Genomic DNA, 26,163 nt, shown 5'->3' with positions numbered 1-26,163 from the left:
GTATTGTGTTTCTTCTGGGCTTTTCCCGAAAGAGTAGCAGTCATGTCTGTTATGTGTACTTAATATGTACTTCAGAAATGTCTTCATTTCTACAAACCTTAAACTTTTAAAACTTCTTTTGAAAGCATATACTGAGGAATTTTTAAATTCCCCCCTGCAGAAATACTACACAGCAAGTATAGAAAGTTGATCTAACAGAAAGGTGGGAGGAACTGAAAGCTGGAACGAGGTAGCCATAGACAGCATTAACAAAACCATCAGGCCCATATATAAAAAAATCCAATGTAGCACAAATTAGATCAGTTTTCACATTTCAGATTAATGACCCTCCCCTTCCTGGGCCCCTCAAACTAATGCCCACCTTAACAGCAAGGGCCCCAAGACAGGATGGCAGATTCAGCACGAGAAGCAACCATCCCTTGAAAGAGGGAATTTTTCCAGCTGTATGAATAAGTACGCAGGAAAACGAGACAAGGAGCCTCAAGCGCTGCCGTTGTTAGTGTGATTTCAGCAGGATTAGGCAGAGCACGATGGTGGAAAAGCCTCAGACAATGAGTGCTTTCATACACCAGAAACAAAAACTACCGTTAATCACACCCACAATTCAGTTTCTTCCACTAATTCCTAATCAGACATCAACAAATAAAGCAAAACACTTATTCTTGTTTGAATTCTATGAAATAAAAACAAATGAAAGGAAGTGATCAGCCCTTGCTGTAAAAATGCCATTGCCTCTCCACCTCCTGATGGACGGGGAGCTGAGACAGGCATGAATGGTTGGGAAAAGAGCTTTTCCATAAAGCCCATCCATAGAGAAGCCCAGAGTAGAAGAGTGCTGCATTAACAAGCAGGAGAAACTTCAAAAACCAAGAGACAAACTCAGTCAAAACCCTCCTCTGTATAAAAAAAGACCCTGCACCAGAGTCATTAGAAAAAAAACATCTGGTGCACCACTTTGATTTTCTACATTAGTCATTGGACAGAAACAAAGCATCTTTTTTTTCCCCAAAAGCAGCAAATAATTGCAAATCCACTTCTACACATAACCTATCATTTATCACCTCATCAGCAACTGCTTGAGCCTGACAGAATTAAACACTCAAGTCAGGCGTTCTGTTAAAAGCAATAATTACATCGTTACTACAATACACAATAAAAATATAAACAAATCTGCCTGGCAATATTTTTATACGCTTACTGAAATATCACTAGACTCTAAACAGACAACATTGTAATAATAATTAAAAAAAAAAAAAAACCAAACAAACAACAAAAAACACCACCACCAAAAAAATACACTTCCACCAAAGTATAGCTAATTCCAATGTAAAACTTTACCTACAGGCAAAAATACATAAATGATTAGCATTATAGTGTTCATTTTAATTACACTGTGCAACAAAAATCCAAGAGCCTGATAACTTCCTTCAGATTCTGAGAAAGCCAATATTCCAGAGCTTATATTCCTCTTATAACCTACACAATTATGTCATCCTATCACTCAAATGCCAAAGCCAAAATGTCTGCATTTCTTGTTGCATCTAAAACCAACACAAAAATATCAGTTCAAAGAAAAACATGGGGAAGACAAAAAATAAGGCAAAACAGGAGGTCAGGAGATCCCTCACCTGCTCCTTGTGAATGACAACATTCAAGAGCATCAAAAATGCACTGGTCTTCAAAGCTCAACTCTTCAAAGTTTAATAGGGGAAAAAATGCATCTCTTTAATTCAAGCTTACATTTACAAATGCGTTCCAGCAATGTAACTGCTGTGTAATGTGTTCCTTTAACACTGTGCAACTCACGGTGCCTGCTCTGAACACTCAATGATCTAAGCAAACAAAACACAATTCATGATTTCTAGTGTGCTGAAGATGTTTTTCGTCACTGCAGTCAAGTTGCTGATCCCAGCAACTCTGTGCAACTCATTTTAAAACAAACGTCTGCCCATCTACCTTGCTGGTTCTGGCCAATGAAGAAGCCTTTGATCACTCTTCAGCAAAATACTGCTGTGTCCTAAAGGACGCCCAGCTAACTGACAGCAGGATGGGGGATCACTAGAAGAGCATGACAGCTGACTGCCATGCAATTCTTCAGAACTCTTCCTTTTCATAATTAATTATGCTCCTTATTTCTTCCACAGGCATAAGAAAGAGACTGGCACGGAGGTAAGTTGTAGCAGCACAATTTATTATTACCTCGTCTACGAAGAAGCTGCTTCAGGTAAGAGCCATGGCAGGAGCCAAGCAGTTACCGGCAGCATCAGCCTGCTCCCAGAGAGTTGCTGGGATTATGTCGTGGAGGTTCACATGCTGCACCTTCTGTGGATTTCTCCTGGGCACAGGTGAGAGGTGTCCCTGGCCACCACAGCCTTGGCCAAACATGCGGCCAGCCAGGGGAATCAGCAGCAAAGAAGGCAAAGCAAAGCGAGATGGAAACACCTCCATGCTAAGGACAGCACCAGCGTGGGGGCAACGAGAGTCCACACTCGCTTCAGTCTCATCCAAAATCCAGCTGCGAGTAACAGACACACTTTGAACCCACCCAAAAACAGCTACTGAAATCATGGCCATGCTACAGGCTTCTGCAAGCTCTCCCTGTCTTGGCCTGGCTGACTGAAGTAGGATCCAGCACTTCCTGATCTGTGTTAAAACGAGCCCTCTGCAATGGGACAGACCCCAGGAAATTAGGCTAATTGACAACCAATTCTAATTTTTTTTTTTTTCCGAGCCAAAGGAGTACATTACTCAAATGAGTGCATTACCATAACCAAAAGCATAAAGTTTAGTTTTACAGGATCCAAAGACATAGTAGAATCCATAAAAAAACCAAACCAACAAGATTTGCTAGCCAGATTCCCATCTCACCAAGTATACTAAAGGAGAAAAACTTTCTTGCAAAATTTAATAATCCTACCTCTGTGTCAAGAGGCAGAATTGAAGCAGTAACACCATAAAATCTGCTGTAATACTTGTGTCCCCAAGTGTAACTCTTCAAATCTGCATTTTATTAACGGGAAGGTACTCACAAACAAGGCTATAGCAAGGAGACATTCAATATCTAAAATTCATGTTCAAAAATACACGCTTCATCCTGAGGTTAAGTACAAGTTTACAAGTGCTTTTTTTTTTACCACATAACACAGGCGTTAGCATACACAGACTGTAAAGAAATTTTGGTGCTGCCAAAGTAGTCTCAACAAAACCATTGAGAATATATATTACAAAATTATTTCCACGCCTTCTAGTTCATAGGTTTAAGAGGCCAATTTTCTTTGTTTATGGTAATTATGTTTCATATTTCACTGAACTTTGACATGATAAGCGTATTATTGGATTTTGTGTGCATCTTCTAGTCAATTTGTGTAATCTTGCAAATTTTGTAGTACAAGGAGTTAAAATACAATGGACAGTACATTCATAAATTACAGATTTTTCCTTAAGGTAACAGAATTATTATTGATTCTGCAACAACTAAACCTTTGATCAAACTTGGTGAAACAAATGTTACTTAAGATATAAACAAACATGACTCCTTTGCATTTGAAGAAAACAGTAGTTTGTAAAAAGGAAACAACTCCATCTAAAAACAAGGTCACTTTTTTCTCCTTTGCTCCCATCTCACATCTTTGAAGCATCTAACACCTCAACACATTCTTAACTCACGGTGTCCAAAAGGCTCCTTTGCCATTTCTATGTTTATTCTTCAAGACAAAAGATCAGAAGCACAGTGTTTGCCAGGTAAAATATATATCCTTTTAAATATGCAGTCTAAAATCTAAACACTAGACTAGCCTTTTTCATACTTCTCAGATCTAATTTATCTTCCCCATTAACCATCCTATCAAAATACATCTAGGGAGAAAGAAATCTAACACAATGATATAACAATTACCAAAACTCCTCCAGAAAAACAGATGCAGATCATCCCACTTCTTTACCTACTCAGAAAACTCTCTAGAAAAATTATGACTTTTAAAAACACTGTAAGAACTAATCTTGTGAGGAAATCTAACAAAAGAATCAAGTACCATCCCATGAATAACTTCCTGCTCCTACAGAGAGAAAAGATATTGCAAAGCTCAAGTGCCTGGCTGCCTTCAGCAGCAAGGATGACACATGAGAGAAGAATCCATACACAGGAAGGATAGAAAAGCAGCCCTGCTCTGTGGATCTCATAAAATAGAACAGATGTTATTCTTTGTATACACACATGCAATTCAGTGTTAAACACAGCACTTGCAGGAGGAAGGAAAAAAAAAAGGAAGAGAGGCCTATGAAGCCAATAGCAGATAATTCCTCACCATGGTCAAGCACATGCATGCTTTGTTTGGTTTCGAGTGATGACCAGATTTCCAGCACTGCTTTTGAAAGAACAATGCCACATGCCCGGCCTTTATGTTTTTCCTCCATTCAATTTCATGTGACAACTCCAAACTATAAACTTCTTGTGCCAACCTAAATAATTTCTCTTTCTCAGTAACGCTGGAAGAAAAAAAGTACTTACCCACTTGCCAGCTGCAGCTGAAATTTTGTGCCAAGAAATAAATGTGTTTTGGACAGGTTGTAAACTGGAAGCTTCAAAGCCTGCTAAAGGACAAGAATAAGAATGGGACCATCCTATTCGTTCTGAGATTAATGGTATTGCTCTATTTCAGCTACACAGCGGATTGCACTTGATTAAAGCGTCCAAACAGAGCTTCCTCTGAGTATAGTGCCCAGATATTAGTAGATACTTTTGTCAATTTTCATCTCAACCAGGCTTTTCATAAACATTGCTTCCATCCTCTGCTCCAAAAACCCTAACTTATCTCTGTATTTCCAAACTTTAGAATCAAGTTCTTAGATAATAGAGTCCTTGAAGTAGCAAGACCTGTTTCACCCTTTTTTTCTGCTAAGGCACAGGTGTATAAACATTGTGTGCACACTGACATCAAATAGCAAGTGCTCCAGCTTCCCCTACTTGGCCTCCTTCCACAGTCCCAGGAGATTTCGACCTTCCTACAGACAGCAAACACTTGCAGGCACTGGTCACTAAGCTCTCATGACCAACATGAGGCGAAGAAGACCAAGGCATCTTTCCCACTGCCCAGAAAGATGATGATTAACAGAGAGTAGAAGGGACAGGCTTTGTGGCAGAATGGCTAAATTAGAAATTACAAGAAGAGATTGTGAATACCTTAAAGTCTTCTAACTAGGGCCAAGTCAACACTGGGTTTCTCTTCCTCCTAGCGTTGAGTGGTTACTGGGTTTCTTAGTTTTGCAGGCTGGGATTCCCCCCACATTTCATCAGATGCCCTAGCAGCCACAGGTGATACACACGCATACACGTGCAACACACAGTGTAGCAGCACACAACCCTGATGCTCACACTTCACTCTTCCTTGTCCTTCTCCCATCTCACACAGGCTTCCCAAGCAAGGATGTTACTGCCTGTTAACACGTTCTGGCTTTTTAGGGGGCTCTCCAAAGCTCTGTGAAGCATCTCATAATGACAATGTCAAAGGCATGAATAAAACCTGTGTTGTTGCAGTGGAAAGGTGGCCTTTTCCTCTTTAGCCTACAATCATGGGCCACTTCCCCATACTGACCATTATAACATTTTCATTTTGGCAGTGACCCGAATTTTATGTTAGCAAAAATGCTGCCAAACTGCCAGTTAAAAAATTCAACTAATATGAATATGTAAAGATGAACATGTATACTGCTAAAAAGCCAAGTACTCACTCCCATAGAAAACAAAAATAGAAACAACATTAGTAAACGCACATAAACAAATGATGATGAGGTACATTAAAAGAAATATATGTCTCAAAATAAGCATCAGTACCACAAACTTCATTTTAATCTAAGAGTAGTTACATCTATCACCTTCACAAATAGAGCCAAGCAGTGCTTGTTGCCCTCGCTCATTAAAGCTCTACAACTGGTACCTCCTGTATGCCCACATGCACCATTTCATTAAGCTCACTTGACATTAGATGAAGAAAGAGTACAAGAAAATTACATATTCCCTGCCTAAAGTAAACTTGTCATTTAAACCTTGTGTATAGATAGAATTTGATATAGCACTGGCGCAGTGAGTCATTCGTCAGTTTTAGAGTTTGTACGACAGGATTCTTACATACGTTTTGCAATACTTTCCAGTTCGCTACCACTCCATGTAATTACAAGTTTTTACTGGAAAGGAAGTATATATTTTGGGTTTGAACACTGCACTAAGAGCTGTAGAAACAATGCTTACTTTTATGATCAGATTTTGTGCAGAAGTAAATCCACAGAAGGAACTCTCACATACTGTATGAAAGATGAAAGTCACAGCATTGCTTTTAGAGGAGGGCAAGCAATGATGGAGAGCATCACAAATATTTCTCAATAAATTACTCCAAACATAAACATAAGCAAGTCTCCTGTCAGTTTCCTTCAAAAGCTGTTTCTTAGCCATGTAAGTTAAAACTGCATTCATTCAGAACACTATATAAAACAGCCAGTAGCAACTACAAGTGCTTTATACTTGAAAATAATAGATGATTTCACATCCTTCTGTACCAGGGCAAGATATCACATTAAGAATTTCCCCTACTGTCTTACCTTCACCTTTTAAGTTGCAAAACAGACATGAGTAATTTAACTCTCAACCATGGTTTCTAAGAAGCACTAAGAAACCACTGAAACAGATTTGTCCTGATTAACACCACTAACAAGATCAGCTCAGACTCAGACTATCATGTGGTGGCATCCAGCTCACTCCAACACTTCAGAGGAAAGTTTTCAATTCTTCAACAGGCACAAGTCCCTGTTCTAATTTGCACACAGACACAGGTTTACTGTTCAGGTAAACTTCTTCAGTCTCTAAAAGCTGGTTATTATTAGTATTCCTTTCCACTATCTAAATTCACATCAAATGGATCTACTGAATTGTACATCTCCTGCTATCTGATAAAAAGCTGGAGAGAAAAAACACCCTTTGGCCAATTAGAGTCACCTGGTTAAGATTCAACAACAGGCAGCAACAACTCAGGGGTTTTTCCCTCCCAACTGCATATACTATGACCTACAAGAAACATTTTCTGCTTAAAAGTAATGCTTAAATGGAGATCTATGGCTGAACATTATCACAAGGATTGCACTTACTTGACAGTCTGCTATTAGCCAACTCCATTATCGCTATTTGCAGTTTTTAAATGTACAGATTCAGAAGTAACTGTATAAAGCCTCCATTACAAGTGGATTTATGGAAAGCCACAGCAATAATCATCTTCATTAGGCATATCTTCCCACAGCCCTGCATTATGTGGACACAAAGAGGAAAACATTTCTTCTCCGTTACTCACAAGCTTAGATTTTTCTCTTTATAGTCACAAGCTTTGACTGTCTTCTCTGCTTTTGCCAATGACAATTATCTCGCATACTCAAAAGGGGAACTTAGTTTAAAAAAATAAAATTAAAAATACCTGCATACCTCTCAACTCACAAACAATATACAACGTAGGACAGCTTCTACTTTGATTTTCCAGAAACTGACACTTTCAAGGGCAACATGAATGAGAATAAAATGTTGTCTGTATCTGTGGCTTCTACTATTTTGCTAATGGCCCCAACCAGTATGCAGCCAAGACATATTCATGAACACACATGTGCAAAGAAAAGGGCTGATGGGAATATTTGTAACTAAAATGAATATAAAAATCTCTTGATCTGAACTTATGCGTTAATTTTTGGCCATAAGCTGTTTTAACCCATTCACACACATGGTCATGTTGCATCTTATTTCAAAAGCTACTCATAAGTTAAGAAACTTGCACATTAAGATGCTTGGTTAATGGCAGAAACTGAGAATTTAAATAATTCAACACTGTCACCCACCACACATTCAGATCACAAACTTGCTGCTTGCCACACAGATTTTACTCTTCGCTTTCGAAGTTCAGATTGCTGATCATGCGCTTCACAGTACAGATATCTATTACTCCTACGTCCTCAGTCTCACAGCAAACCACCACACAAGAAATAATAAAATCAGGATTAAAGTACACTCGTTCCTTCCATAAAACCAACCTTGTGAGCCACGCATTTCCGGCATTATCATAATGAATGCAATGGACTTTATTTAAAAATCTGTTTTCAAAGCCTAACTGGCAGTCTTGGAACAATCACCCAGCAACCAGACATGTTGATAAGTCATTTGCAGCACAGGACCTTAGTAATCTTAAATTCAATTTGTCATTTCCCTAGCATTTACCTTGAAAAATGAACAAAGGTGGTTACAGAAGCAGCATAAGGAAACACTATTTGCTTACTGTCCCTGCACAAGTTAGCTGCCTTTAGAGATCTCTAAACCAACAAATATTCAGCTGAAGGTTTGATTATCCAGTTATCGTCAGCCCAAATCACTTTTTACAGCTCAGTTCTAAACTTGACAAGAGAATATTGTATTTGATACTGACAATACGGCTTCATTTGGTTACATATGAAATAAACACGAAACTCCAAAACGCTTCAGAGCAGCTGCCCCAGTCAGTCTCCTGGAAACAGACCACATCTTTCCCACACAAGAGGTTCGCGGGAACAGACCTTTTAACAGCGCGGAAATACTTTCTTTCATTGAATTTAATTTACGCCAGCTATTTGAACTGCTTGAAGTTGGTTCTTAACAGTTTCTGGGCGCAGAAAACACCGCGAAGGCAAACGCACCCGCCCACTGCCTTCGCCTCCCGCTCGCCCCGGGCTGCCTGCGCCCACCCCGCGCCGCTCCACGAGAGCCCGCCCGCCCCCCCGGGTGTCCCGCGGGGGAGCACTACCCACTGCACCGGCAACCCCGACCAGGCAGCGGCACAACAGGTTGCGGAGGCGGCTGCGGGGCAGGAGCTGGCCCCGCGGAGGCTGCAGCCGCACTCCCCAGGGAGGGCGAATAGGGGGAAACCGGGATGAACACCCCCACCCCGCTCTGGGGAGCTGGCACCCCGGGAGCAGCGGCGGTGCTCCTGCCCGCTCCCGCCGGGGGCCCTTTGTTCTCGCCACCCAAGACGCCGCCGCTCGGCAGCCCCGCGCTCTCCCAGGCGGCGGCTCACCCCACCGGGGGGGAAAGGCGCGGTCTGCCGCCCCCCGCTGCAGCGCCCTCCCTCGCTCCCACCGCAGAAACGGCCGGCGCCAGCCGCGGGAAACGCTTCGGGCCACTGCCGACCGCCCCGCGCCTCGCACACGGCAGAGACACCCCGCCCGGGACGCCCCGCCGCGGTCGGCGCTACGCCCCGCGGGGCGCGACCCCTCTCCCCCGAGCCCACCGCCAGAAGTCCGCCCGCCGGGGCTGCCCCGAGCACCGCAGCCCGGCCGGGAAGGTCACGCCGCGGCGGCCATCCCCGCACCCCCGGCAGCGCGGCGCCGGCAGGTGCCCGGCTGCCCCCCGCCGACCCGGGGAGGCTCCGCGGGGCGCAGCCGGTGGCCGCTGGAAAACCGCGTGGCGGCCCCAGCGGACGGCAGGGGGGCTCCGGTACCGCACGGCGGCCCCCGCGGGGCAAGAGGGGCGGCGGCGGGGCCGAAGCGGGCGGTGGGGCCATCGCTCGGGAGCCGCGATCCGCGGGGCTCAACAGGCGGCGGAGTTTGGCTGTTCCCAGGGAGACGATCCCGCCGTGTCGGGAGCCGGACACGGGGCTGAGGAGGGAGAGGCGACGTAGCCGAACCACTTACCGGGGCTCCGGGGCTCCGCCGTCCGCATGCTGCCTCCGGGCGCCGCGCGAGAAGCCGCTCCGCACCCCGCCGGCAGCTCCGCTCCGCTCCGCTCGCTCCTTCAGCCGCCGCCGCGCGGGACCGCGCTCCGCGCGCGCCACCGCCAGCCCGCCCACGCCGGGGCCGCGCGCCGCGCCCGCCCCGCCGCCAGCCCAGCCCAGCCCGGCCGTGCCCTGCCCGCCCCGCCGCCGCCACCTGCCGCCCGCGGGCTCACCTGAGCCGCGCTGCGCCGGGCCCCCGCTGCCGCGCTGGGCCCCGCGGCGAGGCGAGGCGCTGCTGCCGGCCGAGTCCTGCTCCGCTCTACCGCGGCCTGCGCTGCGCTGCCGCCCGCCTTGCCCGCCGAGTCGGCCCGCAGCCGGCGGGCAGGGCCCGCCCCGGCCAGGTGTGGGCGGGGAGGGCGGGGGGCGGCCCGGTGGGGCTGGCGAGGGCGCGGCCGCGGCCCGGGGCGGGCGCTCTGGAGGCGCCGCCGGAAGGAGCCGGACTGGCAGCTGGGGGGCTCTCGCCGCTCTCCTCGGCCGGCTGCCGGGAGAAGGGTCTGCAGCCCCACCGTGCCTCGGAGCGGGCCCTTTGCCCACGCCCGGTCCCTCTGTTCTTAACCCGGGCTTGCAGAGCGGGTCAGACCCGAGATGACGAGGGTGGCCCCGGAGGTGCGAGGAGCGGGGGACGGGTTGCAGAACGGAGCCCTCCTCGCTCCCCGCAGGTCTCCTGGGCGGCAGCGGGTGAGCGCCGCGCTGGGACCTGTTGCGGGCTGTGATGGTTTGGCCGCGGCGTGGCTGCTCGCGGTGTTTCAGCCCATGCGCTCGCCCAGCGGGCTGCTGCTCGTTTACTCCGTCCGGCGCTTCCTGCTCCCCCGTCCAGAGCCCTGAACTGAGAAATGAAGAAACTGAGACGTATTTTCTGCGGGCTTTTGAGACGGCGGAAGGGTTAAGTCAGGCGGGCCCTTGCGCCGGGTGTGTTGCTGCTCTTTGGCTCCTTGCCCAACCCTTCCTAAAAGCCGGGGTTGCGTCAGCGAGGGCAACAACGCGGTGTTCGGCAGTTTGGCGCTGCTGACATTCTCTGCGCACCTTGCTGGGGTCACTGAGGCATTTCCCACGACATGTTGATTTTTTTTTTTCCCCCCTCTGTGGTGTCCAGGATTTCTTCTCGTGTGTGGTAATAGTGTTCCTTTGCGGATCTTTGGCTGTTATCATCTCATTTCCTCCAGTCAGGTTGCTGGTAGGAGCCAAATAGTTTGTAGAGGTTCTTCCTCTGTCCTGGCATTGTTGCCTCAAGCACTCTTAGAAGCCCTGGACTTCACACTACTGAATGTGATTCATGACCCATCATGCATCACTTGCCTTGGCCCTAAACTGAGTACCTAAAGCCAGTTTTGCACCCCTGCCATAAAGCAGGAAGGTCTGGCATCTAAAGCCTTTGGTTCTGGGGATATTTTCCTTCCTACACGGTATCCAAATATTGCCGCAAAACAGCCCTTCTGTGCATTACACAGTGAGGCCACGGAGCTCAGAGTAAGTGGTGCTGGCTGAGTGCCACACAGCACTGCCAAAGTGCCCATGGGCTCCACTCTCTGTGTTAAAATTTGGATCTGCTTCAGGATGCTCTGGAGCGCAAGACCATGGGGAAGGCGGGAGATCCCTACACTAGAGATGGGATTCACAGAGCTGCCAGAGCCCCAGCACACGTAGCAGCCATGTTGGCAAGTTTAAGTGGGGTCATGTCTACTCAGCCCCCGTTCATTTTATGTATGAGCAACAGGTTATTGAAGTTTGCTTGAAAAATGGTAGATATGTGGCTTGTTGTTCCTTTACTAATGTTGTCAAATGTTTAAGAGTTTTTTTGAGTGGAGACACTGAAATGTCTGGCCAATCTATGGGATAAAATTTTAATATCTTTTTAGACACCTAAAGATGCAGGTTTCTAATCACCTTCACCAATGTGGATTCATGTGACTGACACACAGAGCTGCCTCATAAACTTTTGATGCCCTGAAGCTTTAGCCCAGACTTGCAGGTAAATGATTGTCCCATGGGCGTAAGTCATTAATCATCTGAATGATGAAACAAAGGGTTTTCTTATACAGCTACCACCCTAAACTCTTTGTTACTCCCCCATGCACTCTATGCTTGCACGACATAAAAACCTGGGAAGCTATGAATAGTGTAAGCCCACTAGAAACTGGTGGTTTGCACTCCACTTGATATGGGGTGGCCGGTTTGTCACCTCTTTACCTCTCTGAGGACTTCACAGTTATGAGGCACTGATCCTCAAAGCAAAGGCATCTTATTCAGAGGCTTATATAGTACAGGACACAATGGCATGTTGTCACCAGAGCTGTATTCTGTAAGGAGCTGTACAAGAGTCCTAAAGCCCTGAGAATGCTCAACAAGTTCACACAAAGCACCCAAGTATATCATCTCAGTAGCTCTCATGGCTCCCACATGCTCAGCCATTTCAGTGGTAAGCTTTTTGGAAAGCAAAGTCTCAGTATGTATTTGCAGTATTCCATTTGGAGGTCACTGCTCCTGGTGGCTCTTCCTTCCCTTTGATCCAGCTCTTCAGGGTAAATGCACACACCCATACCCTTGTCCTGTGTGCCACTTGATAGCCAACTAGTGTGTAGATACAGTGGAGTTTGCCTTCAACATAATAAATTGGTATAAAATCAAAAGACCAGGATGCTGATTTTTTTAAGACTTGTCAGAACAACTTCCCTTCTTGTTTCAGATATTGCGAAACTTGCTAAATGTTCTGGATTGAATCTGTAAGCTGCAGAGCTTGTCAGAAGCTTGTCCTCTCTCTAGCTGTTGGGTTTCTTTTTTGGAGAGTATTCTTGCTTCTGACTGTTTCTCACCTGATTTTATAGTAATTGTCAATTGTATTGTCAGGTCTACTCGTCTGATTCACAAGTGCCTGGTGCAATGCTCAACTTGGTGCTCATGTAAGATAATACATCTCCATCTGTAGATCTGCTTGACAGCACAGCTTGAGGACCATATGGCCATGACACTGACTGCCCACCATTTTTTCAATATTGCCCCCAAGACTCTTTCATTTCCTTTATAAGGCAGGATTATTAGAATATTGTTTTGCTCCAAATAATAATAAAAACAATCTGTGTTGCCCATTTCTGTTAATCTCTTATTGAAGGAACTGAAGCCTTAGAGAGACAGCCCTGATGTTTCCTCATCCATAGCACTAAATTGTCTGGGTTGAAAAATCTTTAAGAGGAGGTTAACAACTTCCCCTTATTTTGCCTACCTAAAACATGTACTTCTGAAGAAATGAAAGTCAGTGTTGTAATAATAGTACAATCACAGTGCTGAAGTGGTATTTGCTTCTGTTTCCTGGCCAAGGCCTGTAAGTTCCTCATGTATCTTTCTAGAAAGTATGTTCAAGGGTCTTTCCCTTTCTGCACTGGTTGTCTCTGAGTGGTCAGCTGGCTGACCAGTTCTGGTCAGGATGTGTGCTCTCTCCTACTGTAGCTTTGCGTAGGGCTTAGCATGGTGGAGCTCCCCACATGACTCATGTCTTAGAGGTCCTACATAAATATGTAATAAAGCACATAAATATGAGTAACAATCCTCATAGTTCATTTACTTCCTGCTTCTCACACCAAAGCAGAAAGCTAAGATCTTTGGGGGAAAAGGCAAACAAACCAAAATCAAGCACCACTAGAAAATTTGGTCCTGGTGTATAGATATATTTTGGGCATTATTAAGTGGGTAAAGTTTTCTGCTCCTGACTGAATAAAATGTGCTAGAAGAAGACCCTGGGGATGCTGGTCACCAAGACAAAAATTGAAATGATCTCCTGCTAAGGGCTGAATTCCGGAGTACTAATGGCAGTTGGCTCATGGAAGACTCTTCTAAAATGTAACCACTTACTCAGAAAAGCAGTGCTGCAGATGAGTATTTGCAGCATGGTCTGTATGTGTTCACACCCCAGGAATATCAGCTTAGTGTTCTTTTCTAAACCTAAATGAATGGCAGTGGAAGGACTAAAATATATAATGTGCATGTAAGTTAAAGCAAATAATACGCAAAATACAGTGACTTTGCTGCTCGAATGCTCTCTGCTCCACTCTGTGTTTAGTGCCAAAGTTTGCTTCTCCATTTTTTCTGTTCTTGTTGGTTCCCTGAAAAGCTGTTTTTCTGGCTTTTGTTGTGAAGATATCTGTGCTCAGCCAGTCCAAGAGTTGATCTGGTGGTCTTCAGCTCCAATTCTTCATGGTTTGGCAGACCACAGGTTTCCAGGCTACAAAATACAGGCTGCCAGAGAGATGGAGAGGAGACCTGATCACACTGGTATTTGAGCACTTCCTAAGCTAATGTATTTGTCTTCATAAGATTTCTGTGAGATAGGAAATTACTACTGTCCCCCTTTTAGAGGTGAAAAACAGATGCCAGCAGAAGCTAATTGACTTAGCTAATGTTGCACAGGAGCTAGTGGCACAGCAGAGAAGTGAGATCAGCTGCCAGCCCCATTGCCATGTGCCAGAGGACAGGTTGACTCAGTTTTGAAAGCCCTGTCAGTGCCCACAGGCTTTTACAGCCCCGTGCAAAGGCAAAGCATGAGCTTTCAGAGCACAGCAGCCCACGGCAGAAAACAGTAAGCACAAGCTTTCAGATCAAGGCAACCTAGGAAGGAAGAGACAGATTTGTACTGAATTCCAAGTCAGGTGGCTGCAGAAATACCAGCCTGGCCCAGGTTTGCAGAGCGATTGGTCTTTTTGACTTGTTTTTTGTTTTTCCCTAACTACTGTTGAGCAGTGATTCCTGGTATTGGATCAAAGCTCTCTGTCTGATTTCAGCCTTTCCAGATAATCTGTCTAGGGGCTGAGAACGCCCTTCCTCACTTTCACACCAGTGAAAGCAGGAGCTTCTGGAAATGTAATTTCAACCCAATCTTTTTTTCTTTTTTTTTTTCTCCTATTAATTTTTAGTCCTGCTTACTTTTATATTCAGTTTTCAGACCATGTTGAAAGCATTTTAAAAGAAGCCATGAAGCAGTTAAGAAAATATTGGAGACTATGTTCAGAGACCTTAAAAAATCAATTATCTTTTGAAAGTTCATGTTGGGTTGTAAGTATGAGGCAAATAATGGCACTAATATAGCTCATGTGTACAGGAGTGGGGTTTGGTTAAAGCATTGAGACAGGGAGTGGTATTTTCTTATTCTTGCAGCAGACATATAGATCTTATTAGCAAGGTTAAACTTTTGTGCTGACTAAATTTTTCCACACTCTCTTTCTGCCATAAAAATCCACCTCAAATTTTTATCTCACAGCCAAGTGGCATGTGAAGTCATGCCGAATGTTTCACATTAAAGCAAGTATCCCAAAATACTGTTCCCCAGTGCCAGAAATGATCCTGCCCAAATGGCTTCTGCTTCCTCAGAAAATTCCACCTCCTATCAATTTCTAGTATTTTATAGGAGTGCCCAGCTGGTGCTTTTCTTTGACCCTATCATCAACTTCAGTTCTGACTGCAGGATGGATTTTGCCCTGGGTTCTGCGTTCAGCAGCATCCACTGACAGCAGCCACATAAAATTAAAAGATAATTTAGAGAACAGATACAGCAAAAGTAACTGGGAGAAGGATCACCCTGACCACGACTCTACTGCAACAAATGACAGGCAAACAGGACAAATATATTGGATTGACATTTATATTCCAAAAGGAGCTGACACAATTGCTGTCTACAGAATTTTCTTTTTAACTTGAAAGATCAGACCTGAAATTTTCCTGGTGCACTAAATGAGGAATCCCATATTCTTACCTCAGTGTTTGAGAACTGTAGTCCTGAAAAGTGGTAAGAATAAAGTATTGCCCCCACATCAGATATCCTCAGCCTTTTGTGTGTGAATGGCAAGAGGGTGTAAGGAGCCCTTTGACACAGGATGGTTACCATATCTCTGCTCCACAGCTGAGGTCTGTGAAGAAGTCAAGGAGAAGCATTTGGGTGCTCCATTCTGCTACAGTAAAGGCACAGAGGAGGGGTTTGGGTCCTGCCCAGCTGTGTCTGTGAAAGCTGGGATCTCCTAGCTGAAATATTACAGGCGCCAGATCTGGCCTGGAGTGCGACAGGCAGCCGTGAACTTGGCAGAGTAGAATTTCACAGCTGACTTGTACTTATTCCTCTTACAGCCAGCAGTGAGTCCTCTCGGTGCAAAGCTCCACATGCGAGCTCTGGGCAGTGACCGGGCTGCAGCGGCCGGTCGGTGTGAACAGCATGAGAATGTCACAGTGCCAGGGAAGGTGACAGTGCTGCAAGATGTGACTGGGGTGTGACAAACACCGGCAGTGGTAGGTACAAGAATCAGTCCTCCACTGGTCTGCAGGACTAATCCTCCCAGTGCTCACAGGGCAGGATTCACACCCAGGAAGAGGCCAGAATGAGAGATATATGATGTTTAATCTCATAAGCTTGAGCAGGACTTAAAGCTTCTCAGAATTTTGCTAGCCTTTTGCAGAACAGTCTTGTATTACAGAGGTAAACTGAAATGATTTTCTTCAATTATTTTCTTCTGCTACCCCAAAGGAAAAAAAAAAAAAAAAACAGCAGGGACAAGTTGTCTTGACAGGTCATTTAACACTGTTTTTATAAAAATAGATTTGTATTTTATAGCTTAATATTTTAGAGGCTGGTGACTGGTTAAACTTCTTTCAGCACCAGCACCTCTTGCTTTGGGCTTCAGCCTTCAAATAAGTCACTGGTTGTCATGATTTACTGTGTATACTATGGGACAAGTGCAAGATTTTGACAAGAAAAGATATTTGGGTGTTATTTGAGGAGACATGGGGAAAGTCACTTAACTCAGTGTTTATATAGAATGGCTTTCTTGTTCAGAGGTCACCTCTGTTGGAATAACAGGTGCAAGCTTCAGACATCAGCTGCAAGGGCTGTTTTGTGCATCAGGGAGGTTATAGCTTTTCCTATTAAAGATGGTTGGAATTTCAGGGAATATATTTTGTTTGAATTTAACTAACCTTTCTATCATGATTGTAGGAGAAAGGTGCAGCCTATTAGCATACAATTGCTTCAGTGGTGATAATGCCAGTGTCATTTCTCAGCACTGTTCCCATTAAGATGTTCAGAGTAACGGATGTGGAAAATGTGTCCCAGCTTTGAAAATTTCTCTCTGCAAGTTTAAATAAGAGCAATAAACTGGGTGAGGAACAGGCTATAAACAGGGTAGAGACTTTGTTAAAATTTAGAAATAAAGGATTTGCAAAAATCCTTTAAAATGCTGCTCTGTGGAACTATGCTGTCAAAGTGGGGAAGAGTTGGATCCTATAGTTACTCTGCAAATATTAGAATGGTGTTTGTGTTTGCTGTTAAAAGCAACTTGAGATGGCATTTCTCCAAAACAGAAGGGTTAGGTGAGTTCAGCAGCTAATGGGCTGGCTGGGCATTCCTGGACACCTCTTGCCTGTATCCTGGCCCCTACAGAAAGCTGAAAGATTTCCTCCTCATCCTGCCTCTAAACCAAACTTCACCTGTCTGTTCCCATCTGCTGACCCTCATTCTAACAGCTCTCTGTGCTTGTCTATGTCTTTCTTTTCTTTCCAGCTCTGTTCCCTCCTGCACACAAACACACAGAAACGCAAACACACACACACACATATACACACACAACCCCTAAAGCACTCCCTGCTGAGCACTTGCAGAGCTGAGTGACTGTCCTGGGGCCTGGCCATCTCCCTTCCTCCAAGCTCTCCTTGCTCAGACTACTTCCACTTAAAACACCAAAATAGAGGTGCTGAACTCACCCACACTTCTATTTCTCTACCCCACATTTTTCTGTCTCCATGCCTTTTTAAGAATTCTACCATGTCACTTGCCTTCATTTTTTAAATAGGCTCTTGGCCTGGGCTCATGGCTGTAGTATCTGAGCACCTTTCAGTCATGCATGAACTGATGTGACTCATGTCAGGCTTGGGTGATTTGTTCTCTCTCCCCATTCTCTCCCAAGAAGGAGGGCTGCACATGCTGTGCTGGAGTCTTTGTTTTGTTTGGGTAAAGTTTCAGTTTGTGAGATTTTCCTGTGAGCAAGAGGCAGAGGGTGTCACCCTCAATCTTCATTCTTTCATCCCTTCAATATATTCTGCTGGTATGTTGAAGATTTTCACAATTTTTATGTTATCTCTGCGCTACATTCCTCTGATACCAAGAATATTTGGCATTGTATTTAACAACTAAAACCATCCTGAAGTATTCTGTCTTCTGTTTTTGTGCAAGTTAGTCTTTAACTATTAGAGGTCAATCAGAACATGCTGAGAACAAAGCAGTTCACGTATGTCCTGTCAGTTTTTACCCCTTCCCCTGCTTTAACCTCTGCTGGTCATAGCAGGGCATGGGGCTACATGGATGTCTGGGCTGGACTGGTCTAAACAGTTCTGTGTCCTGTTTCCCAAAAATCTTCGTTGATGTTCTTCAAGGTACACCCCCAAAATCCACAAACCCAGGAAAATTGTATAATTTTTTCTACTTTTCATTCCATGGGATATTACCAGGAAGATAACTTCTAGAAGGTGGGTTTAGTTAGTGGGTTTAGTCTTCTAAGTAACTCCACTTTGGAAAAGATATTGAAAGAAAATAATGTGATCATCAGATTCATATTTGTTTTAGGTGATGGACTTAGTTTTTGCTCTCCCTATCCTCCAGCCATTTCTGAGTGAAAAAGAAAACAAACAACTGAGTTCAGGAGGAGAGGTGTAATGAACCAGGTGATTTTTTTAGAAGTAGGTAAGGAACCCTAAATTCTCAAACAATTAATCTTGGTGATCATTAAGTAAAACTGCCACTCAAAATCTCACTTACATAAGATACAAAATGATCTGTAAAAATCATTGTACAAATAAGTTCCCTTGGGCATTCCTGTGGCTCACTGTAGCATCATATGCTGTCTTAGGGATTGATTTAGAGCAATCAAAACTAATAAAAATGAAACTGCAAAGAAGAGAAGACAAGCCAGCTTCTGCTATTCTGGTTGGGTGTGGGTTTGCTTCAGGCAGCTGGGAGGAAGATGAGCCCATTCTCTCCCATGTCTTCTTGCCACCCACTGCTGCCGTCCCCAGCTTTAGGGACAGAACAGAGCTGCCACTGAGACGAGCACTTCCCCATTTTCCTGATGAGGGGCATCTCCATGTGTGGCCAGGGATACTCAGTATTTTAAGAGCTGACCTTCACAGGCAGCTGAATCCAGAAAAAGCTGGTGCTGCCACCAAGAGAAGTATCCATGTCATCTTATTCCCACTTGATACCACATTCCATTACATTAACAGAAATTACTGCAGTATCAGTCAAATCAACTCTGGATTAAAACTAATCTGGAAAAAAAAAGATTATGTGTTTTCCCATGCAGCCTTGCTTATGCTGGCAGCAGCACAAGGTGAAGGGCTGGGCTGAGGACTTGTGGCAGGGGGAAGGCAGGGATGCTTTCTACACCAGGACTCCTTTATGCTTTTGTTGTTGGACAACTGACACTTCCTTCTGCACTGTGAATTATATATAAAATTATGGCCTAATGTAAAGAGTATTGTTTTGTGCCTACTTTAATTTTAAAAGGTTTCCCTAGGTTAAAATATCTACCAGTAGTTCCACCTGTAGGACCGAAGGCTCTGCATGCTTTGGGTGCCATGTTCTTTGCTGGCTGTGTAGAGCAGCTATAAATTCAGGAGGCTGCTTTGCATTACCATTGTGGCACACACAGCCCACACAGGGGTAAATCAGGGACGTACTTCACCTTTTTCTATGTTGCATCTGAGAGACAAAAGGAGAGAGAACCTCTGTGCCAGAGAGCGAATCATATCCACCCTCTGGTTTTTCCAGCTCTGAGCAGAGAGGCAGCCCCTCACAGTAGCAACAGTTGCAATCCCCCCAGCCCAACACTGGCAACAAACACCCTCTTCTCCTGTTTCCTATCGGAATCTCTACCTCAAATTCCCAGCAGGATGCTGAGCCTGAGGCTTCCCCTCCACAGCTGGAGGATTTGACATGCTGGAGGAGAGCAGGTGGAAGAGGGAGCTGCTTGAAGATACGCATGGAGGCTGTAGGGGAAAAGGGGACAGCTACAGAATTTGGGAGAGGCTGGGAGGGTAGGATGTGAGTTGAGGATGGAGAAAGAAATAGCAGGTGGTCAGAGGGATACAGAAGTTGGCAGCTCTGCCCCCAGAAACCTCCCTCCAGGTGGTTGCATTACACCTCCAGCCTGCTGCTCATAGTGTCCTCCACAATCCCACATCCCTCTCCAGCCTCCTGTTCCAGCACAGAGCTTCCTGAAGCCCGACTGCCCTCTGCAAGCCACCCTTCATTCCACCTGCAATTCTGACTGCTGGCACCACTGCCGTGCCTTCAGCGGGCTCCGGCTTCAGGCATCCTATTACATCCCTTTGGAAGCTGTTTTACTCTATTGTGGTTTAAAATGTGTATCTTAATTTCTGCTTTGAATTTGTCCAGTTTCATCTTTATTAGCTTTTATTATCCTGCTCTCATCTGTTATAGAGCCCTTTAATATTGAAAAGCTGCAGACAGCCAGAATCCTCATAAGAGCTGGGTTCTTGCTCCAGGAACTACAGCATATGCTTCTTATGGAAAAAACATTTTTCCAGTCTTCCTCTTATACAAACATCCAAATAAAAGTTTATATCTGAGCATCTATTTTTTTTTCCTTTTTGAGGGGCAGTTGTGCTGCTGAAACTTGGGTATCTCACTGAACTTTCTCCAGGTGCAGGTATTTTAGCAGAGGTTTCCAAATTGTCAAAACTTGGCAAACAGGGGTTGGAGTTTGAACCTCAGCTCTGAAGACAGGATCTAGATGTCCAGGCTGGGAGTAGAAACACTGTTTTTGGGTTTTGAGGAGTTCAAACAACAGTGCAAAATGTGTGCGCAGTGGTGTGTGCATGTCCCCATGCTGTGCCTTCCCACAGGACCCTGGCAGGTAAGGAAAGCTTTGAGGAAAGGCATACCATGAAGGTGATGTTCCTCAGGGTCTTCCTGGGGTGTTTCCTCATGTAACTCATCATTCACATCTTATTTATGCTTCCCTAGTGCATGACCAGACATACAGTGAGACTCCGTATGAAAATGCTATAAAGTAAAGAAGGGTTTTTATTGCATCGGCTTATAGACTGCATCAGTCTTTCAAATGGCATTTAGTATTGTCACTTTGACTCCACAGGTACAGCTCTGTCATGCTGCCATCATAAACTTCAACTTACAGCTTTGACCACGAGGCTGCACTTGGCAGTGACAGCCCAGCCAAGGAGGATGGAATCCTTTCCCAAGCTGAAGATGCATAATCCCTTGGAAGATAATTTGTCTGCAAAAAAAAAAACCACACATTAGTGGGATTTGTTGTTTGTATAACCCAAGAATGGTTTTAATTAAACAATAAATCTAAGAAGCAATTAGGCAAAAAGGAGTTGAGGCAAAATTGGTATTTTGAGAGAAAGCTGAGATATTGCACTTTAAAAATCAGATGGGCTGCATATTCAGCAAGTATCTGCTACAGCACCTGTGGAAGAGCCACAGTGTGGTGTTGCATAAATAGATGCCTATCAGGCGAGAAGCTCCATGGGTAGATATGTAATTATACAACTTTAAAAAAAAAAAAAAAGCCATAATATTTATACTGCAGCCTGGATTGGCTTCAATCATGTGCATAATACATTTATTTGAAAACATCCTAATTATGTGTTTACCTGACAGAAGGAGCCATTACGATCACCCTGGCACATAAACCCATTTTATAAATCTGCCTGCTTTTTCCTTTACCCAAGAGACATACACCAACTGCACATTTATGATTATTTATTTTAATCTGTGAAATATATAAATAGTAATATTCTTAAAGGATATCATTAAAACATTCTGGATTTCTTTTTTTCTTCTTTCTATATTGCTGGGCTTTTTTTCTTAGAGCTTTTCTGAGCAGGGATGCTGCATTTCATAGGCAGGGAAAAAATGCATTCCTAACACTCTAGAAATAATAACAAACCCCTTGAAAGATTTAAATTAGTTTGTTCCCTGAATTAAATGTCCCATCTGCTTCCCTTCCCTCCCCAAACCTCTTCTCGCCACCCCCTGGTGCGCGTGCACATGGGTTTGCGGTTTGGTTTTTTTTCTGACATTGCTTCTGAATTCCATCAAATGCACAGCTATTCCAGCCTGCTGGGGCTGTGCCTTGAAAACCAGGTTTGGAGCCTGTGCTGGGTGTTGAGTGCAGGCACTGAACCCCCTGCTCAGGGGCTGCACAGTCTGGGGTGGGAGCAGGTGTGCTTGTGGCTGCTGGAGTGAGAGAAACACCGGGGCTTGGGTTGTGTGTTTAGCTTAAACTAAAGAGCATTGGAGCATTTTGTAGGGAGGAAAGTGAATATCAAGAATCCTAACAAGTTTGCAAACAGACATAAGGGGGAAGGGCAGTCAGGCAGGAGCTCAGCAACCTTGACAATATCTTTCTGAATAATGCTGGTTGTCTAATGTACTCACAAGCTAAAGGAAATTCTAATTTAAGACTAACTCCATTCTATACTCACAGGGCTCTCTCTCAGTCTCTGTTTCTGTCTTCCCCACCCTCTGTCTCTTATTTCCCTCTTTGTAGAGAGAATACTTCAGTCATATTACAGAATGGCCTGGCAGCCTTAACTGCACATCATCTCCCTCATTAGAGACGAAATTGAACATGTAAATATTTTCAAACATGATGTTTTGTTGAATCTTTTCTTGTAACTCATGCTGATCATTAGCTTGTATTTTAGGTATTTATAATGAAAATGAGTTCATTTAAATTTATCCATGCTTTTGGGAAATATCTGATTTTAAATTTAAGAAAAAGGGCAGTAGACATGGTTCTTCTTGCTAGCTGTATGTCCTGCCAGTCTGATTATACAATCTGTTATAATTATGCTGAGCTCTGCAGACCTTCGGGGAGCCAAGTTATACAGTAGAATGACTGCTAATTGCTAGGGGTAAAACCTTGGGCCCATTGAAGTCAATAGCAAAATTTCTACTAATTTCATAGATAGTATTTCTATGACCATCTTCAGAATTATAAACATCAATATTATTTGATGTACTAACTTAAATGAAAGGAAACCTAAATCTACCATTAATGTTATATGGAGGCTTATAAACTCAATTTCTTGAACAGTTAAGTTACATGAAATTTAAGATTTAGGTCATCATTATTGAGGAAAACATAGTTTCTTAATTTAAACTGACCAAGATCATTCCTTCTAATACAATTTGTTATGCCTCTGCAAAATTTATGATGGAAAGCTCTATGTCTGTGTGGATTTTATGCCTGAGCAAAATGCAAAATGGCAGGATGGATTTGCTGAAAGACTTAGAAATGCAATCTGAGCCAAGATTCATCATCCAACAGAGTTTGGTTAAAGGCAGTTACAAACTCTTGAAAGGGGTGAGTGAGGTGCAAAATGTATTTCAGTGACAGCAGCTGTCTTCCCTTTGCCATAGTGTGAGGGGTGACACTGTACTTTTGGGATACTTGGGACTTGTGGCTGGTGCCCAGTTCCCACCTCCTCAGAGAGCCACGAGGTGAGAACGTCCATCTCCAGCTCTTCCAGCATCTCCTGGCCATGCCCATCTGCCTCCATCCCACTGCTGAGCTCCCTTCTGCATGGCCTCCCTGTGACTAAATTCAGAGAGCTAATTTACAGAGCTAACTGGTGAATTTATTAAACTTTATATACAGTTTCTTATCAGGTAGGGAGAATTTGACAGAGGAATTGAAAATCAAAACCATGCTCAGAAGTGGGAGAAAGCTCTCACCAGTACTGACCCATTTGCATTCTTTCTTCCAGTTCATATGTATTTCAAATTATCATGTAAGTTTGCACTGAGCAGTATTTTTTTGTTGCTGGAACATAATATTAAGCCAAATAAATTTAAGAATCAGCATAGAAGACTTCATGTTCATAGAAGAACATGAAATCCTGACTAATCTTCATAATTTTTTAAAAAGAGAATCAGTCAGGATGAAACTGTAAAACTATGCCTAAGATAATTAATTTTTAAAGCCTTTTTTTTTTTTTGAGAAGTGTATTTGGAATGAAAACAATCCTAATGGTAATATTGGTCTATTACTAGAAATGATGAAATTGTAAAAGCACAATTTTTTATAAAACATCATCCTCTGTCTTCAGAGGAAAAGATAGATCACATTGTCATGTAAAATGATGGTGGGACATAATTAACTGTCATTGATCATGGAAGGCAATGCACAGCACCATTTTTAAACCATAGCTTAGATAGTTTGCATCAAGGATCTTTTAGGAGCCAGTCAGGGAGCTGTCTGTATGATTACCCTTGGTTTTCAAGAGGTTTTAGAACTAAGGAAAGTTCAGGATCTGTTAAAAAACTAATACTATTTGATTATTGAGGAAAATACACAGTTGTACACCCTTCATCTTGACAACTAACCACAGCAAAAGAATTAAATACAGCACTCTGGTGAAGAATTAAAACTAACAAATATAACTCACCCCCACTGAATTTATGTAAAATACCAAGCTAATTTGATATACTTTTGAATAGCTGACAAATTCAATTTTAAAAAGCAATAGTCTATTAATACTATCTACAGCTAGACTTCTAATTGCCTAATACCAAACATTCTCCTTAATAAATTAGAAACATGCAAGCAAACATGCTAAAGATTAAATGAGTCTGAGGGTGGCTCCTCAACAGTTCTGGCACATGTTTGGCACTGTAATGGCAAATGAGAAATGCTCACAGGAGATGTGACTAAAGAGTCCAAAGCAATCAGTTCCTGCCCATGCACATTTTGAACTTTTTAGCAGTGAAGAAAACAGAAAATATAAATTGTTAATCATTAGTTTGTCGATGGCACAAAAATTGTGGAAGTGTTGAAATGCAGAAAGCCATGATAGAAGATGAAAGAAGACAGTCTGCACCAAAGGCTTATCTTGGCAACATGCCTTCTTCACAGTACGCCCTAAAATAGTATTTTCATTTTCCATCAAAGGCTATGAATATACCAGAAACCATAAGCTTATACTTAATACTTTTTATAATATGTATGCAGAACATTATAGAGTTTATAGAAACCTAAGAACATGTATTCAGCCACTCAGGTGAGGGAGGAATTAGCTAGAGTTGTAACACATCCTCACTTTTCAGTTTCTAAAAGAAAACTTGCAACCACAGGACTGTGTTCCATAGCCACAAATGTGCCTATCCTTCATGAATTTGTCTAATCCCATTCTATGCCCATTTATACTATGCAGTATCCCATGTCAATGAATCCTACAAATTTTAATATATATATATATCTTGTCTGGAAAAGTGCTTCCTTTTGTTGGTTTTACACCTGTGACCCATTTCAGCAGAGAGCTTGCCAGTTCCTGTGTAGTAAGAAAGAATGAGTAGTTCATTTTGGATCACTTTCTCCACACAATTTTTGATTTTACAGACTTCTTATGGCATCTCCTCAGCTCTGTCTTTTACAGGGTGCATGATCCTAATTGTTCTTTGCATATGCATTGTTCCATGACTTGCTGCCCTCAGAGGCCTCAAGAAAGTTATGGGGAGTCAAACCTAAAGTTTGTGGAGACCAAGCAGGGAACAACAGCAGTATGTACCTTCCTGGTCTATTCTCCCTCATCCCACCATTCACAACTCAGGCTTTTCCTAATCCAGAAAAGATAAGCATTATTCTGCTCAGTTGCTTCTTGAATGCTGTGGCCCTTCATCATGCTCAGCATCCTCTGGCAGCAAAGTTCCTCACCTCATTTGCTTCTCCTCTGAAGGGGCATCTCCTCTGCTTGGTTTTGAACCTCCATCTGGTTGCTTGGTTCATGCCCCACCCTCTGGTATTGGAAAAGTCATTGGAGGGTAAATTCCAATTCATCTTTTCTGGCCTGTAAAAGACCTTATAAACATTCAGCATGGTTTGTGCCAGTTCAGGTCAGGAGTCCTAACTGCTCAGCCATTCCTGTACCCCTGTGTCCTTGGGGTTCTGAACTACCCTTGGTACTCTACTCCCATCTTTTCCAGCTCTGCTCTCTGCTTTTCCCAATGTGGAACCAAAGCTGCACTTAGCATCCGCAGTGCTGCTGACCTGCTGCTGTTTAGTGGTTTGGTCTGTATTCCTTTCTCAGTTTTCTATTGCTTTTCTGATCTCTGCTAACACTGCAATGACATTTCCAGGCATTTCTCTGTGATAACCTCAAAATCTTTTCTCTGTGTGGTAACAGTCAGCTCACAGACCAACACATGTACTTGAAATTAGGTTTGTATACTCTCATTACAACACTTTGCAGATATCTACATTGGTTTTAGTGACATTTTATTGTCCAGTCATTTTGAATTGTAAGATCCTTCTAATCTCTTGCTGGTAAATTCTTGTCCTTTAACCTTGAATAACTACTGTCAACAAATTTTTCACTGTTA

General features: G+C 43.6%; 1 protein-coding gene and 1 long non-coding RNA gene across 18 annotated transcripts in view; one reads left to right on the top strand and one right to left on the bottom strand.

The window, feature by feature from the left end:
- PTPRF (protein tyrosine phosphatase receptor type F) overlaps positions 1-10,076 on the bottom strand; it is a 378,733-nt gene extending 368,657 nt beyond the window's left edge. For 16 of the 17 annotated variants that reach the window (XM_068199066.1, XM_068199070.1, XM_068199078.1 and 13 more), the window contains exon 1: positions 9,688-9,838. The gene's annotated coding sequence lies outside the window, so the exon portion shown is untranslated. Of the gene's footprint in view, positions 1-9,687; positions 9,839-9,940 lie in introns of those variants that run through there. The other variant, XM_068199067.1, reaches the window with a different exon arrangement.
- Positions 10,077-10,224: 148 nt separating this feature from the next.
- LOC137478923 (uncharacterized) lies at positions 10,225-12,394 on the top strand. Its single transcript, XR_011001879.1, has 2 exons — positions 10,225-11,234; positions 11,321-12,394. It is a non-coding gene; the product is annotated as an uncharacterized lncRNA (long non-coding RNA).
- The last annotated feature ends 13,769 nt before the right edge of the window (positions 12,395-26,163 follow it).

The sequence above is a fragment of the Anomalospiza imberbis genome, chromosome 9, assembly GCF_031753505.1.
Source record: "Anomalospiza imberbis isolate Cuckoo-Finch-1a 21T00152 chromosome 9, ASM3175350v1, whole genome shotgun sequence".
NCBI lineage: Eukaryota > Metazoa > Chordata > Aves > Passeriformes > Viduidae > Anomalospiza > Anomalospiza imberbis.
Note: the sequence above shows the minus strand (reverse complement) of the source record. Positions and strands in the feature narration are given on the sequence as shown.